Source organism: Octopus bimaculoides, chromosome 11 (assembly GCF_046866305.1).
Source record: "Octopus bimaculoides isolate indiv1 chromosome 11, ASM4686630v1, whole genome shotgun sequence".
NCBI lineage: Eukaryota > Metazoa > Mollusca > Cephalopoda > Octopoda > Octopodidae > Octopus > Octopus bimaculoides.
The window spans coordinates 24,966,639-24,984,760 of record NC_142938.1 but is presented as its reverse complement, the minus strand read 5'-3'; the positions used below and the strand labels follow the sequence as shown (position 1 = coordinate 24,984,760).

Below are 18,122 nucleotides of genomic sequence, written 5' to 3'. Positions count from 1 at the left end.
ATATCACATGCGGGTTAAATAGCAGCAAGAATGGTGGGAAATGCAAATCAGACAAAGAGAAACAAGATAGACTGTAAGATGAAGAGAAAGAAAGAGACATGGAAAACAAAGGGGGAGAAAGAAAGTAGTCTGGTTACGTAGACCGATATATAAATGCACATATATATCAGTATACAAAGTAAAATAAATGTGTGCATGTGTGTGTGTGTGTGTGTGTGTGTGTGTGTGTGTGTGTGTGTGTGTGTGTGTGTGTGTGTGTATGTGTGTGTGTGTGTGTGAGTATAGTGGAGCTCCAACATGACTGAAGGTGCACGACTGAAACAAATAAAAGAATAATATATATATATATATATGGTGGTTGTCTACTCCTTAAACAGAGTTTGACCACCTCCTGCACCTACACCTTAGCCCTTTCATGGCGTCTGATGTGGCTTTTTAAACCAGACAGTGTTTTGAAAAAACACCCACACAGATTGCACCTCTGATTTGCACTACCAATACCTGCAAGTAAGTTCTGCTCATTGTGGATCCTAACATGTCTTTTAAGACCCCCCATTGGATTTGCAAACCCTCTGGCACACACCACATTCAAACGTGTGCACAGACATATACACACACACACACACACACACACACACACAGTACATGCATTTGTGTATATGTAAACGCATGAATATGTGTGTGTGTACATGTATATCTCTGTTTGTCTTTACATTCAGTTACAGTAAAAACAATTTTACATTAATCTGAAGGAGTATTCCATACTTTTGTAAAATGCAAATTTATTATTCTTTAACAAGAATTGAAGTCACTACCAATATTGTCCTTGCTAGAGAATAATACACACACACACATATATATATAAAAATATACACATGCACATACCCAAACACACTCTCCATTTGATCTCTTGCTTTCACTTCCATTGGCTGTTTCTTGATCACTCTTCCATAGAGAACCCTAATCCACAACACGAGAACCCTAGCCCCAATTTCCACAGCAATTTAACATAATGATGGGAACAAACACTTTTTGATCGTGTGTGTGTATAAGTAAATATACACATGTTTGTGTGTTATATATTTGTATGTATGTGTATACATGTGTGTGTGTGTGTGTGCACGTGTGTGTAAACTAGTAACAATCAATCAAAATGTGAGAAACCTGCAAAAGAGGAAAACTCCCAAAGTCTAAAGGTGACACGACGAAGACTGATCTCAAGATGACAAACCCTATTTGAACAAGACAACAAAGGACTCATCAAGATGCTGTACTAGACCAACGCAAAACATGTAAGCATAGTAAAACAAATGTAGAATGATGCAGGTACGATATATATTACACACACACACACACACACACACACACACACACACACACACACACATATATATATATATACTTGTGTTTAAATTCAATAATAGGATGAATTCTTTTACAAGAATTTATCAAGTAGCTAGCTTTCGGTAAAAATGTGTTTTTTTATGGTAGTCTGACCTTAGAGTCCCTCATAGCGTGAGGCATTCTTGTATAGTAATGCCCTTATATAAATAAATATATATACTTGTGTATATATAACTGTTTACATTGTATATTAGTGTATACAACAATGCAAAAGCATGTTAGAATGTTTGCCACAAGTAAAAATATGTATGCAAGCATTTCTAAGTAACCAAGAATGTATATATATATATATGGGAGAATATACGAAAAAACAACAACAGACGAGGACAGGTGGTGTAAATAACAAAAGGATGTATTAGTATGACGCTCGGGAATACGGAAAGTCTTTGACGTTTCGAGCTACGCTCTTCAACAGAAAGAATACGGAGACAAGGAGAAAAACACGGAGAAAAAAAATTGAATAGTGTCCAATCAACGGTCAATCATAATAATTATATATATATATATATATACACACACACATACACACACACACACACATATATACATCAGTGTGTATTTCTGTATGTGTGAGTGTTGTCTGTGTGTTTACATTTAGAAATGCAAATCAGAAAAAGAGTACTCAATCCCTTTAAAATTGCTTTAAAGATGTAGAATCACTGAATCATTCAGCAGCTACTGTGATTTTTTTTTTTTCATTTTTTTTTTTTTTTTTTTTTACACTGTGTGATTGTTTAGTCTTTATCAGAGTAATTCACTCCAACATAGCCTGAATGACGACACACCTCGTATGAAACTCTGAGTAGCTGATGTGTGAATCAGAAGTAATGGCATGAATTAAAATACAATACCTACATATATACATGTGTGTGCATGTGCATACATATGTGTGTCTATTTATATAACAAGTACATGCGTGTATGGATATTTGGATATGTGTTAACATTTTTACAGCTGTGTGTATAGCCATGTTTGCCAGTTCAAATGTGTGTGTGTGCATCCGTGTACATGTGTGCAGCAGAGACATGCATTTCTGTACCTATATGCCAAGTGATAGTCTTCCAAAGCCGGTGCAGCATTGCACACATAGTACATTCCCACCCTCTTCAACTCTCTTCAAGAGGGAGAGTGAGAGGAGGAGGAGGGAGATGCAGTAGTGGTGGTGGGAGTAGCAGTGGTGGTGGTGGTGGTGGTCACTATGATTGTTGAGACAGTGGTGGCATGGAGGGGATGCTTAAAAGTAGCAATGGTATTGATGATAGTAAATGTTTTTGCTGTTACTATTGTGTAGTGTTAGAGGCAGTAAGCTCTGCAATTTGTGGTAGTAATTAGTGGTGGTAATAATTGGCGTGATGGTGGCAGTAATGATGTTCATTGTTGAGATGGTGGTTGTGTTACTGGTGGTGACAGAGGTGACTGTGGTAGTGGGAGTAGTAATTGGCATGGTGACGATGGTGGTGACAACAGGTCTGCAGTATATAGTAATAATCATTTGTTGTGGTGGTGGTGATTGTAGTGGCAGTGGTGGTGCTGGTGGTTGCGCTGTTGATAGCTGATGTAATCATGGCTGTAGCAGTGACACTGATGATAGTAAACGTTGTTGTGGTAGTGATAGTGGTGGTTGTATTAGCAGTATTTGTGGCTGGTTGTATGGATATAGTTTTGATGGTGTTGGTCATGGTAGCGATTATGGCGATGGTGGTGGTTTTCTTTTGGTAAAGATGGTTGTGGTGGTAGTCAGGATACTGGTAGTGGTATTGATGTTTAGCAATACCAAGTCAAACCTTTGATCAAAGGCATCCATCCACACCTGTCACCTCTTAAACATAGTCTATAGTTTTGAGTATGTCCCATCATCATCATCATCATCATCATCGTCTAACGTCTGCTTTCCATGCTAGCATAGGTTGGACGATTTGACTGAGGACTGGTGAAACCAGATGGCTACACCAGGCTCCAATCTGATTCGGCAGAGTTTCTACAGCTGGATGCCCTTCCTAACGCCAATCACTCCGAGAGTGTAGTGGGTGGTTTTACATGCCACTGGCATGAAGGCCAGTCAGGTGGTACTGGCAACAGCCACGCTCAAAATGGTATATTTTATGTGCCATTTGAGAGGGATCTGGTTGCCACGTCTAGCATGTTGAGAGACCACATAAAAGCCACTGCATTAGCTAATGTTGTTGTTGTTGTTGTTGCTGATGGTAGTCAGGACGGTGGCTCTGATGATAATGGCAATGATGACAACAAAAACTGAAGAGGATGGTTGAAATCTGCTGCAAACTGAGCTATAGTAACACACACCTTGTCCAATAATGCATCATTTACATCAGGGATTTTCAACCATTTTTTATGGACCCTTTTGATTACTATTTTATTCTGGTAGACCCCACCGCCCATAGCCATTCAATGTTTAAAAAACTAGTTTTATACAGGAGTGGTTGAGTGGTAAGTAGCTTGCTTACCAACCACATGGTTCCGGGTTCAGTCCCACTGCATGGCACTTTGGGCAAGTATCTTCTACTATAGCCTCGGGCCGACCAAAACCTTGTGAGTGAATTTGGTAGACGGAAACTGAAAGAAGACCGTCATATATATGTATATATATATATATATATATATATATATATATATATATATGTGTGTGTGTGTGTGTGTGTGTGTGTGTGTGTGTTTGTATCTCTGTGTTTGTCCCCTGAACATCACTTGACAACCGATGCTGGTGTGTTTACGTCCCCGTAACTTAGCAGTTCTGGAAAAGAGACCGATAGATTAAGTACTAGGCTTACAAAGAATAAGTCCTGGGGTCGATTTGCTCGACTAAAGGCGGTACTCCAGCATGCCTGCAGTCAAATGACTGAAACAAGTAAAAGAGTAAAAGAGTATAATATTACTATTTTGTTTTTCACACATTAACTTGTGTAGGTTTAACTATGTCAAATGTTAGAGAAAGAAACCAAGCTATTCCTTGCAATAAATACATCTATAGCAAAAATTTTTCAGGGGCCCTTAAAACACTATTGTGGATCCCTGATTTACTATTTTGTTGTGTGGACCCCCAAAAATCTTATGTGGACCCTCAGGGCCATATGGATCCTGGTTGAGAACTCCTGATTTACATGGTTATGCATATAGAATACTCACACACACCACATAGAAGTCTTGTTGTTGATTATCATTTAAAGGCAATTTGGTTGCTATTTCTAGCAAGTCTAACTACCACATAGAGGACTACCTTTTTCATCTACATCCGCTTCCACTCCCACTTGAAGTCTCAAATCTCTCTTTCCTGCTGGGGTAGCCATGTAGCTTCTCTAGATCAAAAAGCTCAACGCTGTCCCTCTATCATACTTTCAACTCTCAACATCTGGCACAAAGCCACCTCCCTCTATACTACATCCCTGACCCAGGTGAAGAGCCTTGTCTTGCAATCTAATTGGTAACCTCATTGGTTCTGGTTTCACAAAGTGAACACCCAGTATACTCTGTACAGTAGTTGGCATGCCATTCACAAAGTCCCATATTTGTACACACTGAAAAAATACATAAACTGTTACCAGGGTAGCAAAATTTCACATAAGTGCCAAGGGTGTTACAGCCTACTTATAAAGGTAGAAGTTCCAGGTTTTAGTGAAATGTTTTTGTATCACATAGATAAATTAAGAAATGGAGTTAAACACAGGTGTTATTCAAATCTTTATACTTCCAACATATGTTTCAAAGAAAACATTGGTATTATTCCTGAGGGAATAAAACGATGTAAAACAATGTAAGAAACAAAACACATCAATAAGCCATTTCAACTGAATGTGATTACCGTGTATATGATGAAGGGAACGCTGGCAAGTTATTTTTTTAAAAACTATTAAATATATATATATATTCTTTATTTGTATATTAAGGCTATTATTGGTTTCATGTTAAGCAATGCCTCAACTATTATTCAAGTTTATTACATAGAAACATTGGTGTTCATCTCCATTTTGGATTAAAATGGAGATGAACACCTTCACATGAAACCAATGGTGGCCCTAATACACATATAAAGAATCTTTATCCACCAATGCAGTGTTGGGCACTCTTTCTCCTTGTTCAATATATATATATATATATATATATATATATATATAGTGGAAAATTAAAAAAACAAGAGTATAAATATTTTGTTCCTACATATGTTTCCCTATTGCAGTTATTTGGAATTCAGCATTGGATTTCAAATGCATTTGGATACCAAACTGCAATGGATATTTGATCTCTGTAACAAAATGCAATAAGGTGTTCCCCTGATGGTCTATTACAGTTCAGCATTCAAAAACACTTGAAACACCCAATGTCAAGTCCCAGATAACTGCAATGGTGACATGTATGTAGGAACTAAATATCTATACTGGTGTTTATCTTAATTTTCTTCTACATATGCTCTGTACGTGGCCTCGTGGTTAGGCTGTTGCACTCACAACCACTAGATGGTGGGTTTGATTCCCTGACTGGGCAGTATGTTGGGTTCTTGAGTAAAACACTTCATTTCACATTGCTCCAACTCTTTCAATCTGGGGGAATGTTGGCCTGCCTGCCTAGCCAGCAGGGTGACGTCATTTGAAGGCTAAAACAATACAAAACAATGTGACCAATGATGCGTAACAACATCTGATAGCCCAGTTAGCCATGTGATCACATGTGATATGCTCTGTAATATCATATCTTGTAACACTATCTCCAATACACAAAACATTCTAACAATTTTTTATACAGTTCCTAATAATATTTGATTATAAAAATATAATAAGAGTTTTTATCAAATGGTTGAGGGTCCAACCAAGTAAAATTGGAATCAAAGGGCTTGATAGGTAAAAAGAAATGATTGAGAAACACTGATTTATAAGGAGATCTAACTCATATAGTAGTAGTCATACATCTGACTGTACACGTGTGTATATGTATGTGTAATATATATATATATATATTCATGTTTCTTTTTTGTCATATCATATATAAAAACAATTTGACAGTCTGATGAAGGTGAGCAAGCTGAAACTTCAAAGTCACAGTCAACCTTTCCTTGTAAACGTTTATAAATAGAAATATTAAATTTGACTATATGGTTTACATTGCACACAGTTGCCCACATTAATTTTATATATATATGCATACACACATGCAATATATACACAAATGTATACATACATGAATACATATATATTATATATCACCATTTTAACATTCGTTGTCCATGCTGGCATGGGTTGGACGGTTTGACCAGGGGCTGCACCGGACTCCAGTCTGATTTGGCATGGTTTCTACAGCTGGATGCCCTTCTTAACACCAACCACTCCAAGAGTGTAATGGGTGCTTTTACGTGCCACCAGCATGGGTGCTAGTTGTGTGACACCAGTATCTGCCACAACTACAATTTCACTTGGCTTGATGGGTCTTCTGTGTATATATACAAGATTATATAAAGTTTATATACAAGATTAGAGCGCGTTCTGCCTCATCTTCGAAACGCCTAGTTTAGAATAGAGGCAGCTGATGAAGGAAAAGTTCCATATGTGGCTTGTCTGTTTTCCTATGTGTTTATTCTGTTGTCCGAAAAAAAAGTTCGTTTTTTGTGCTTTGCTATGTTCCCGTTCCATTTTTGTCCACATTTTTTTGACGTCCTGTACCCGGATATGCATTTATATATACATGTAGATGTAGGTATGTACATATATGTATGCATATATGCATATGCTCACATATCATTTGTATTATTATATATATATATATATATATATATATATATATGTATGTATAATTTTGTTATGAGGATTCTTAAGAATCAAGGCTCATGAACTTTATAGGGCACCAAACATGGCTAGGTACAATAACACAGAGCTAACAGTAAAATAAACAACATTAAACACACCAAGTGTTGGTAGAATACTGTAAATATATATAAGTACCAAATCCAATATAAACCAAAGGTCCAGCTCAGGGATAGATCTTTGATGCAGTCTAAGTACAAAATGGTGTTTAAAATTTACAACAGCTGTTTCGGTAGACTTTTATATAATGCATTTGTAAAGATTTTATATCCTTGTATTGGATATATAATATAATGAAGCAGTGGGGAAGAAAGAATGTACACAATGCACTACTATTTCTATTACATGAGACTCAATACTCTATATCAAAAGCTCACAGTGACTGCTACCAACACCAACTGTCAATTGTTCATAGTTCTTTACTTTATAATGAGTCAGTACACCTTTTAGTCATTTGATGGGTGGCTGGAATCCTTCCACAACAAAACGATTACATCATGATATAAAATCCACCATCATCAGGTAAAGTTTTAAACAGAGATTTTACATTCGAATATCGAGGAGAATTAGAAGATGTGGCTTAAAACAGGCAAATAAGAAACAAAGAGATCATATAAATATACAACCTAAATTCACTCATCTAAATTAGTTTATAGTTTAACAATGAGACCGAATAATCTAAGAAATCAATAGACGTAGCAGTGCCATGAGTTGTAATTAAAAAGTCATCAAAATCTTAGCAACCTTATTCTCTGTTAAACAGGAGATATCAAGGATTTCACTGACCACCAAATTTAAACAGTCATTAACCTTCATCCCTTCCAATCAATATGTAGATACAATCGATACACACACACACACACATATATAGACAGACGCACACATCATAGTACATAAAAGCATATAAACTGTATGAATACACACACACACACGTACCTATACATGTGTATAAACACACATACATATCACACATTCCGGGCCGATACACAGTAGTAAAATTTTATAGGCATAGGTGTGGTTGTGTGGTAAGAAGCTTACTTCCTAGTCACATTGTTCCTAGTTCATTCCCATGCAGTGGCACCATGGGTAAGTGTCTTCTATAGCTTCAGGCTGACCAAAGCCTTGTGAGTGGATTTGGTAAATGGAAACTGAAAAAAACCTATTGTGTGTGTGTGTGTGTTGTATGTAAAAAAAAAACAGTACAGGACGACAGGGAATGGAAAGTAAAACACTGAACTATCAAATATTTCACTAGTAGTTTGAACACAAAAGTTGCTAAAACTGAGAGAATAAATAAAATAGTGTTACATGTTCACTGACAGAAAGAGAAATGTAAATGGCAGAAGTAGGTGACTTAACGAGTATAGATATCCAAGATAATGTTAAAGTATAAGTCACTCCCAGTTTTAATTAACATTCAAAGTGAATCGAGTCGACTAAACTAAATTACAAAATATAGGTTTAAATAAATACTTATAGGTAAGAGATTAACTACTAAATATTTAAAGTATTTTAGTTAACAGGTTTAAAATTTAAAAAAAAATTTTTTTCTAATGTAGTGCAAACATTTTGGCCAAAGTTCACTGAATTTATAAAGGACATTACCTGAGCACTTTAGGATTTCCAAAAATTCAGCACAGTAAAGTCAACACCCATACCAATCGTTTTATAAGGTAAAGTTTGCTTGATTATATTCCAAGTAATAAGGAACTCCACATTTCTATCTTACGTGTTAACTTTTTATATATTTAACTGGTAGGTTGTTGAGAGAGAGAGGGAGGAAGAGAGAGTGTGTGTTGTGAGAGGTGGGGATGAGCTATATTCAATGACAAATTATTGGCCATGAAAACCAGAAAGCACATCAGGAATGTAAACAAACACCACCATCAAGGCCTACCTATTTTGTAAACACCTATATCTATAACATGTGGCAGTGGTGGTCATTACCATCATTGTTGCAGGAGTGACAGGCTCTGTAGTTGATCGCAACGAATGCTAGTGTGAACTACATGAATTATTACAAAACTAGAGTGTTACCCATCAAATGACAAATAACATTGGAAGTATACTTTTGCCACCATTAGTATCAAGAATTATAGCATACATGTTGGCACTCCGTCGCTAACAACGTCGAGGGTTCCAGTTGATCTGATCAACGGAACAGCCTGCTCGTGAGATTAACGTGCAAGTGGCTGAGCACTCCACAGACACGTGTACCCTTAACATAGTTCTCAGGGATATTCAGCGTGACACAGTGTGACAAGGCTGACCCTTTGAATTACAGGCATAACAGAAACAGGAAGTAAGAGTGAGAGAAAGTTGTGGAGAAAGAGTACAGCATGGTTCACCACCATCCCCTGCCGGAGCCTCGTGGAGCTTTTAGGTGTTTTCACTCAATAAACATTCACAACACCCGGTCTGGGAATCGAAACCGCGGTCCTACGACCGCGAGTCCGCTGCCCTAACCACTGGGTCATTGCGCCTCCACTATAGCATACATACATCACCATTATCAACATTTAATGTTCGTTTTCCAAGCAGGCATGTTGCTGGATGGCTTGACAGGAACTGGCAAGGCCAAGGGCCACACCGGGTTCCATAGTCTATTCTAGCTTCTCCCATAACTACTCCGGCATTTACTACCTCCGGCATCCGCTTCCTATTATTTGACTCTTTCTCTCAACACATCCTATACTTCTTATGCTAATTCTCTGAGTATCTCTTACTCCCACTTCTCTCTGTACAATGTAAAGCATAACTGCAGAAATCAACCAACCAACTACCATTTATATCAACTCATTATACAAAGACAATGTGTGTCATTATAAACTTTTGTATTCAGTTTTAATTATTTCATAATAAACTGTTTACATACTTTGATAAAGTATGCTGTTGTACCTGTGTACATGTCAGCATATATGTCTGCGTGCATGTATGAATGTATGCATATGTCTGTGTAACATTATGCATCTGCAAAGACATGCAAGAAGTTGTGCATTTTATTCAATCTTTATTGGTTAGGAATAATAAAGTCAATTAATTAAACGACGATGAGTATAGTTCTCCCTTTATCATGAGAGATTCACAACACATTTATTCATCAAGCTTGGACACAAACATAGCTGGATGGTTAAGAAGTTTACTAAACAACCATGAGATCCCAGGTTCAATGCAACATCATCATTTAACATCAATATTCAATGTTAGTACCAGGTGGATGGTTCAATAGGATCCAACAAGCTTGAGGGCTACATTGGTTCCTGTGTCTGCTTCAGCATGGTTTCTATGGATGGATACCCTTCCTGACACCAACCACTTTACAGAGCATACAGGGTACATTTTTCATAGCACCAGCACTAGTAAGGTTACAAAGTAACTTGCAAGACAAGGATCCTATATTGAGAGGGGGCACAAAATTGCAGAAGATGTTGAGGTGATAAATGAACAGGGACAGGTGTCTTGCTAAAGAGGAGATACATGGCTATCCCAACAGGAAAGAAGAAAGGATGGTTATGATAAGTTTTCAGAATATCCTCTCAAGGTACAAAATGGTGGATAAAAAGAATCAAAGATGGTTCACAAGAGTGTGAGAGAAGAGTAACAGAGGGTAGACGTGTGGGTATAAGTGAATGCAGTAAATGGTGAACATGGATGGAGACTTGGACAATGACAAATTTCAGTTTCAGGAAAAGTAAGGAAAATAGGTGTGAATCAGGGAGGAGGAGGTGATAGGTAGTAATGCAAAAAGAAGAAGAAAAAAAGGTGGGCTGAAGAGCAAGAGTATAGTAAAACCATAGATGTTGTGAAGTTATGGGGAGAAAGTAGATGCACAATGACAAAGATAGAGGTCAGAGGCACACAGGGATGGATATAGTGAGGCTAAGGGTGGATATATTGGGGCTGCATTGATGGCAGATATAAGAAGGTGTTCAGCAGTAAGGTAATTCAACGGAAATAAGGTGGTAAGGGATGATGTTGGAATTATGGGATGGATGGCAAAGAAATAGTTCCAAGGAGAAGGATGACTGGTAGCACAAAAAAGGGGGTATGGAATATATGCAGTTCTGGTCTCATAATTACAGCCACTGCACAGATTTTGATGAAACATATTTTACAATAACCTCATGTTGACCAAGTATAATTAGAAAGTTGAGGACCCTGTAGAAGTTTGTCGGGTGAATTTTTACTTGTAATTCAAAAGTTCAGCTTATCACATGCTATATCCCATTGGCTCAGCTTGAGAATTATGCTATGGGTGTGTATATCCATAGTATACTCAGCCATATAATCTAATTTCAGTTCATCAAATAGCTAAATGTTCATTATTAAAACTGGCAGAGGATCTGACAATCCATCAGACTTGGAGAGAGAGAGAGAGAGAGAGAGAGAGAGAGAGAGAGAGAGAGAGAGTGTGTGTGTATGTGTGTGTGTGCATGTGTGTGTGTGTGTGTGTGTGTGTGTGTGTGCGTGTGCGTGCATGCGTGTGTACATGTGCACATATACATGTAAGCACATATGTATGTATGATGGACTTCTTCCAGTTTCCATCCATCAACTCCACTCACAATGTTTTGATTAGCCTGGGAATATAGTAGAAGACACTTGCCCAAGGTGCTGCACAGTTTGACTGAACACAAGACTGCATGGTTGTGAAGCAAGCTTCTTACCACACAGCCACACTTGTGCCTTCTGAAGATGGCCATGGGGGATGTTGACTATTAGATTTTGTCCAACACTGTCCTGATCAGGCCAATATCCTATGATCAAAACAGCTCGAGTATGACCAGCCCATCTTTTCCTCCCAAGGTAAATTTTATTTAAGTTGGACTACAAACATTCCCTTTGCCTTAAATGGTAGATTAATAACACAAGGAATACTTGATTGCTATTTCAAACAAGCTGAGACTCTTTCAATTATTCTTGCATAATATGTAACTAAAAGTGGCAGTGTATCATACCATTAGTCCCCTAGGCTTACAAGCAACAGCAGTAGAAGTAAACCCAATCTCAACACAAAACTATTCTGTCTTACAACTCTATATTGGCTTTTTTCCTTTTTTCTTCCAGAGTAATTCAGTGACGAAAATAACAACAACAATAACAACTGCCATGACAAATTCAAGGTCACAATTATTTTTAACCCTGAACGAGCAAAGCTGACCCTCCATACTACAAAAAAAGTCAGTGAATATATGACGGTGAAGGAGGGAGAGGAAGGAGGGATTTCTTGGCATATAATTAGTGTTAATCATATAGATTCACTCTTGACTATATCCATAGATTTATATTTAGTCAATGTTACTGTCTCACAAAAATACAAAACTAGTTGCTTAATGAGAGAGAAAATAACACATAAATAGCCAATGTTTGTTGTGGACAATAACCACTGCTCCTTGTCATCACCATCCCACATATCCAACTATCAGCAAATTAGGTGCCCCTTTTTGCCAGCCATCAACAAATTAGATGCCATTTTTTGTCTTTCTCCATATTTGCTTGATTGATAGCTGAAATATGCTTTGTCTTTACTGTTTAATCCAGAAAGAAGCCAATGTCTATGACACTTTAGAGCCTATAATAATGGTAGGGAGGGAGGGATTAAAATGCAGTCAAACCAGAAAGTTCCCAAGAGACCAAGAGGTAGTGTTAAACCAGAAGGTGTATTAACTCTACCGCCTAAATAGACCACAGCTGGATTTGAACTCAGAAGACAAAGAACCAAAACAAATACTGCAAGGCATTCTGCCTGATCTTCTAATAGTTCTGCCAACCAATCACCTTAGATTGATACTTTTTGGTGTTGATTCTGAAGGGATGAAACAGAAAGCTGACCTCAGCAGCATTCGAACCCAGAATGCAATGAGTTAGAACAAATACCAAGAGGTGTTCTATCTGATGTTCTATCAACTCTGCCAATTCAGAGCCACTTCTGCTCCAATATTGAAAATAGTGTGCAGGTATCATACATGAACCTTGTGCAAAGCTGCCACCACTTTATCACACACATACAAATACACCATCTAACTAATCTAACCACCAAAAAATGGTGCACCACTATTTTCATTTGTTTGTTTTTTTTTTATTACAGCTCCATAATTTCCAGCCAAAAATCGATGCAATAACTAGTATTTTACTCTTCAGCATTTAAACTGACCATATCCAGCCCAAATTTCTACCTGCTTATACTCAAACCAACTACTCTACCATGTCATTCGAAAAATATGCAATCACATCAAACTTTCAAAGTTATGAGATAATGTATGATTAAAAAACAAAACAATGTGAATAAATAAGTATTACATTTCATATTAATTTATGTTCCAAATACCAGTTTAATAATGACTTAGTTATTTTACCACATTCTTCCTTATTTTTAAAACTAATAGAAACATAAATAATCTGTTTTAACATTGCCAATCTCTCAAAGTGGATGGAACTCGTGTAAGAGGGAGACAGAGAAAGATGTGGGATGAGGTACTGAAGGACAACTTCAGGATGCTGAAACTGTCAGACAAAATGACAAAGGACAGATATCTGGCACCTTGTTGAACTAAAGAAGACCAACCCTCTACAGTAGAAGCATTAAGGTCACTTGCCCTGAAGAGGGTTGGCTTGCAAGGGTCCTATGCTACAGAGAAAACACTCATGTCAGTGCCATGTAAAAGTGTTCGTACCAGTGCAATGTTAAAAGCACTCAGCACACACTGTAAAGTGGTTGGCCTCAGGAAGGGCATCAAACTGTAGAAACCTTGCCAAATCAGACTAGTCTGGTGCAGCTCTCCTGCTTGCCAGCTCTGGTCAAACCGTCCAACTCATGCCAACATGGAAAACGGACATTAAAGGATGATGATGATGATAAGGAGGAGTAGGTTAAATATTTTTTAATGCTAATCCTAGTTCTGTAAATCCACCAGATTTTAATGCTAATCCTAGTTCTGTAAATCCAACCCAGGGCAACATTAATTAGGAATGGTACATTCAAATGTACCCAAACCAAATATATTCAGAGGAGTCCTTACATGACCAAAGTGGAGGTAAAAATATTACAGAAAAAAACAGAGAGGATATGATTAATGATACAAACTTCAATCTTGCAAACAAAAAACAACAACAAAAGAGAAATCAGCAATGCTTAAAACTTGTTCTAAGGAACAGAAGTCTATATGGCTTGTTGGTGATTACAACAGATCAATTAATAACAGTGACGGGAAATTACTATGGCCTGTCCATGTATATGCAAATGGAAGTTCTGGCTGAACATTTATTTAGCTTGTTGTTTTGATAAGAATTTGAATCAACTGATCAGTTCATTAAATTATATTTAGAAATAATCACAGCATAAAAGTTAATTAATTAACCAGTGTGAGAGATGGGAGGCATTTTAATTGTTTTATTCTTGTTCTTTATTGTATTGTTTCCAGTTGGTGTGTGTGTGTGTGTACATGTATATCATCATCATCCTCATTTACTGACCCTTTTTCTATGCTGGCATGGGTTGGACAGTTTGACAGGAGCTAGCAAGTCAGAAGATTGATGATGACGATGGTGACAATGACGACATGTAACAGCCAGTCATCACCCATAAATGAGCATCGCTTGGTAACATATACCATGCTTTTGCAATTTGTTTTAGGTGTCAATGTAGTCACAAGCAAATATAGAGACCCTTGCAACTCAGCCCCCCTTTGATCGAGGTGTCACATCCAGGATGTAACAGATGGATGGAGGGAGTTGCACCCACACTTGGCTGGTATTCATTTTCAGCTGAGTAAATTGGAGCAATGTGAAATAAAGTATGTTGCCATCTAATCCAGGAACTGAACTCATGAAGTTATGATCATGAACCAAACACTCTAGCCACCAGACTGGATATGCAGCTTCACATATACACACAGATGTGCCTTGAAGAAGAGTTATGCAAGTGCAGATCTATAGCAGCAGATGAGCCTCACCTGCAAACACCATCATCATTATCATCAACCCACATTGGCATGGACTGGGTGGTTTGACAGAAGTTCAAGGACTAATCATGGTCCAGTGTCTGCTTTGGTATGTAATGGCTGGATGTCCCACCTAGAACCAACTACTTTACAGCAAATACTGGCTACTTTTATTTTCATACTACCAACACTCAGTACATTTCAAGTTCAAATCCTGTTGAGATTAACATTGCGTTTCATTCCTCTGGGAGTCAATAAAATATAGTATTAGTTACATACTGGGGTTGAGGTAATCAACTTGCCTTCTTCCCTTAACACTGCTGGCCTTGTACCAAAATTTGAAACTATTATTATTATTATTATTATTATTATTATTATTATTATATATTCAGTGAGAACATGAAAAAATTACTTTATCTAATATGCCCTTCCTCTTTCTCTGATGCTCATGTGCAGTATGAAATGAAGAGTAGTCACTATTTCTGGCAGGTTCAGAAGTGATTAGCTTAGTCATAGACAAACTGCAGTCCATGGGACTTTCTGAATGGTATGCCAATGAAAAAATCACCTTGAATCTTTTTAGTGTGACCTATCTAATGATGAACCGTGCCTCATGTGGCCCACATCTCAAAACAAAAGGTTAGCCATGCCTGGTTTAGCTCATAGAGTAAGACAGTGCATTGCTCTCACCATCAAAGTGTAGCAGGTTTTGCTGTTATTTTATAAATAACTAGCAGAAATACCCGGCTTTGCCCAGGTTAAAGAGAATAATGAAATCTAAAAACGCCGTCTAGACTACGCAACCCTCAACTGTTAGTAGCTACGATACCATATTTCTACATTATTAACTCTCCAATCCATGCCAGCATGGAACATAGACATTAAGTGGAATGCCAGTCTCTCATCTAGGAGGGCCTTGAAATCAATGTTACCAACTGGGGACTATGTGTGTTGCAGTGATAATAAAAAGACCCAAAGGAGGTCTGCAACGAAATAATTTTACTCAACACTTTGCAAGTGAATCAGTAGAGGCAAAGATGCATCTCATTTACTTGACAATTTATGCACCACATTGCAGAAATCACAATGAAAGTATATCTGAAAGGGTAGTCTTACACTGTTGACCGTTGAATTACAAATAATGCTCATCGGTTATGTTCGGGTTAAAATTTCATCAACATCAAAAATATATGAATTTTCATGGGAGATATGGCCGTTATACATAGAATATAATTACCAAATTTCATAAAGATCCATTCAGTACTTTTGACGTAGTTTTGGATAAGAAAACAAATGACTAATGTGTGTGTTTGTGTGCATGTGTTTGTGTGTGATGGGTGTATATATGTATAGATATCTGTATACATGTATATATATGTATATATGTGTACATATTACATGTACATCTATCTATATATACATCTACACATATGTATACATATACATGTATGCATATAGATCTATATCTATATATATCTATGCATATACGTGTACATATACATGTATATGTATACATATACATCTCTTTCTCTCTCTTTCTCTCTTTCTCTCTCTCTGAAAGTATCTGTAATTACAGTATCGAAATGTGATTGTTTCAGTTAGTGGAATAACGTGTACATATACATCTATATGTATACATATACATCTCTCTCTCTCTCTATCTCTATCTCTATCTCTCTCTCTCTCTCTCTCTCTCTCTCTCTTTCTCTCTCTCTGAAAGTATCTGTCATTACAGTATCAAAATGTGATTGTTTCAGTTAGTAGAATAGTTTCATTTTCAAAGTGAAAGTATTTGACATGAGTGTTTTTGTTTCACTTTTGACACGTAATACTTAAATAGTGGAGGAGATATTATGTTGCCGTGGGCTCGAACTCTGCAAGAAGTTAAAATTTTTTTTTGACTAAAACACAACTGGAACCCTAAGTAAGGCATCTGTAAAATTTGAATGAAATTGGTTGCGTAGTTCTCGAGTTTTAGGGATTCACACAGACAGACAGACAGACAGACAGACAGACAGGCAGACAGACAGGCAGACAGACAGGCAGACAGACATTCTCATTTTTATATATATAGATAAAACTGGCAGCTAATTAAGTGGGTGGAGCTTAAGGTACCCTTGCAGAAAGGAAGGGTGAGTAGACAGCCATGTAGATAGACTGACAGATAAAAAAAAAAAGGTGGGGTATTAAGTAAATAGTTAAGAAGGTATGCAGATGGATGGATAAATAGACTGATGACCCATACCACCATCTAGACAAGAACAGATAGAATGGGTATTTACATAGAATGACCTGAGAGACACACAGGTGTATATGTGCATAATCATGTACATGTATATTATAGATAAGAGATATATAGTAATATATTTATATTATGTTTACAATTTATTAATATATTTATATAAAATATAATGTATTAGATTAGATATAGGTATGTAGACAGGTAGGTTGGTACTCAAATAGGTATATAGACAAATAGGTATTCAAATAGATAGGTAAATAGATGGATAGGTAAGTAGATATAAAGCTAGGTAGGTATGTAGACAGCTATGTAGACAAACAGGTAGGTATCTAAATAGATAGGTATTCGTATACAGAGGTGTGTAGAGCAATAAACAGCAATGTAGATAAATAGGTTAGTAACAAATAGATAGGTATGCAAGAAAAAAAAAAAGATTGCTACGGAAACAAATAGTTATGCAGATAAATAAGAAGGTAGATAAATGGGCGTGAAGATAGAAAGGTGGGTTTATAAATGAATGAATATACTGATGAACAGACATACAGGTAGATATATAGGCCAACAGAGAGAGACACACAAATAAGGCCAACATGGAAATTGTAGGTAAATTTCTATATATGATACTTTGAACATTCTCAAATATAAAATATGTATAGAATGTCAGGTTTGTACACCTGGTATTTGCAAACATACCACAAGTGTCAACCCATGACATATCTAGCAATGTGG

At 37.0% G+C, this 18,122-nt stretch overlaps 1 protein-coding gene across 15 annotated transcripts in view; it reads right to left on the bottom strand.

Annotated features, from left to right (window-relative positions):
* Nucleotides 1–18,122, bottom strand: part of LOC106883406 (epidermal growth factor receptor kinase substrate 8) — a 258,007-nt gene that overhangs the window by 134,973 nt on the left and 104,912 nt on the right. The window lies entirely within an intron of this gene.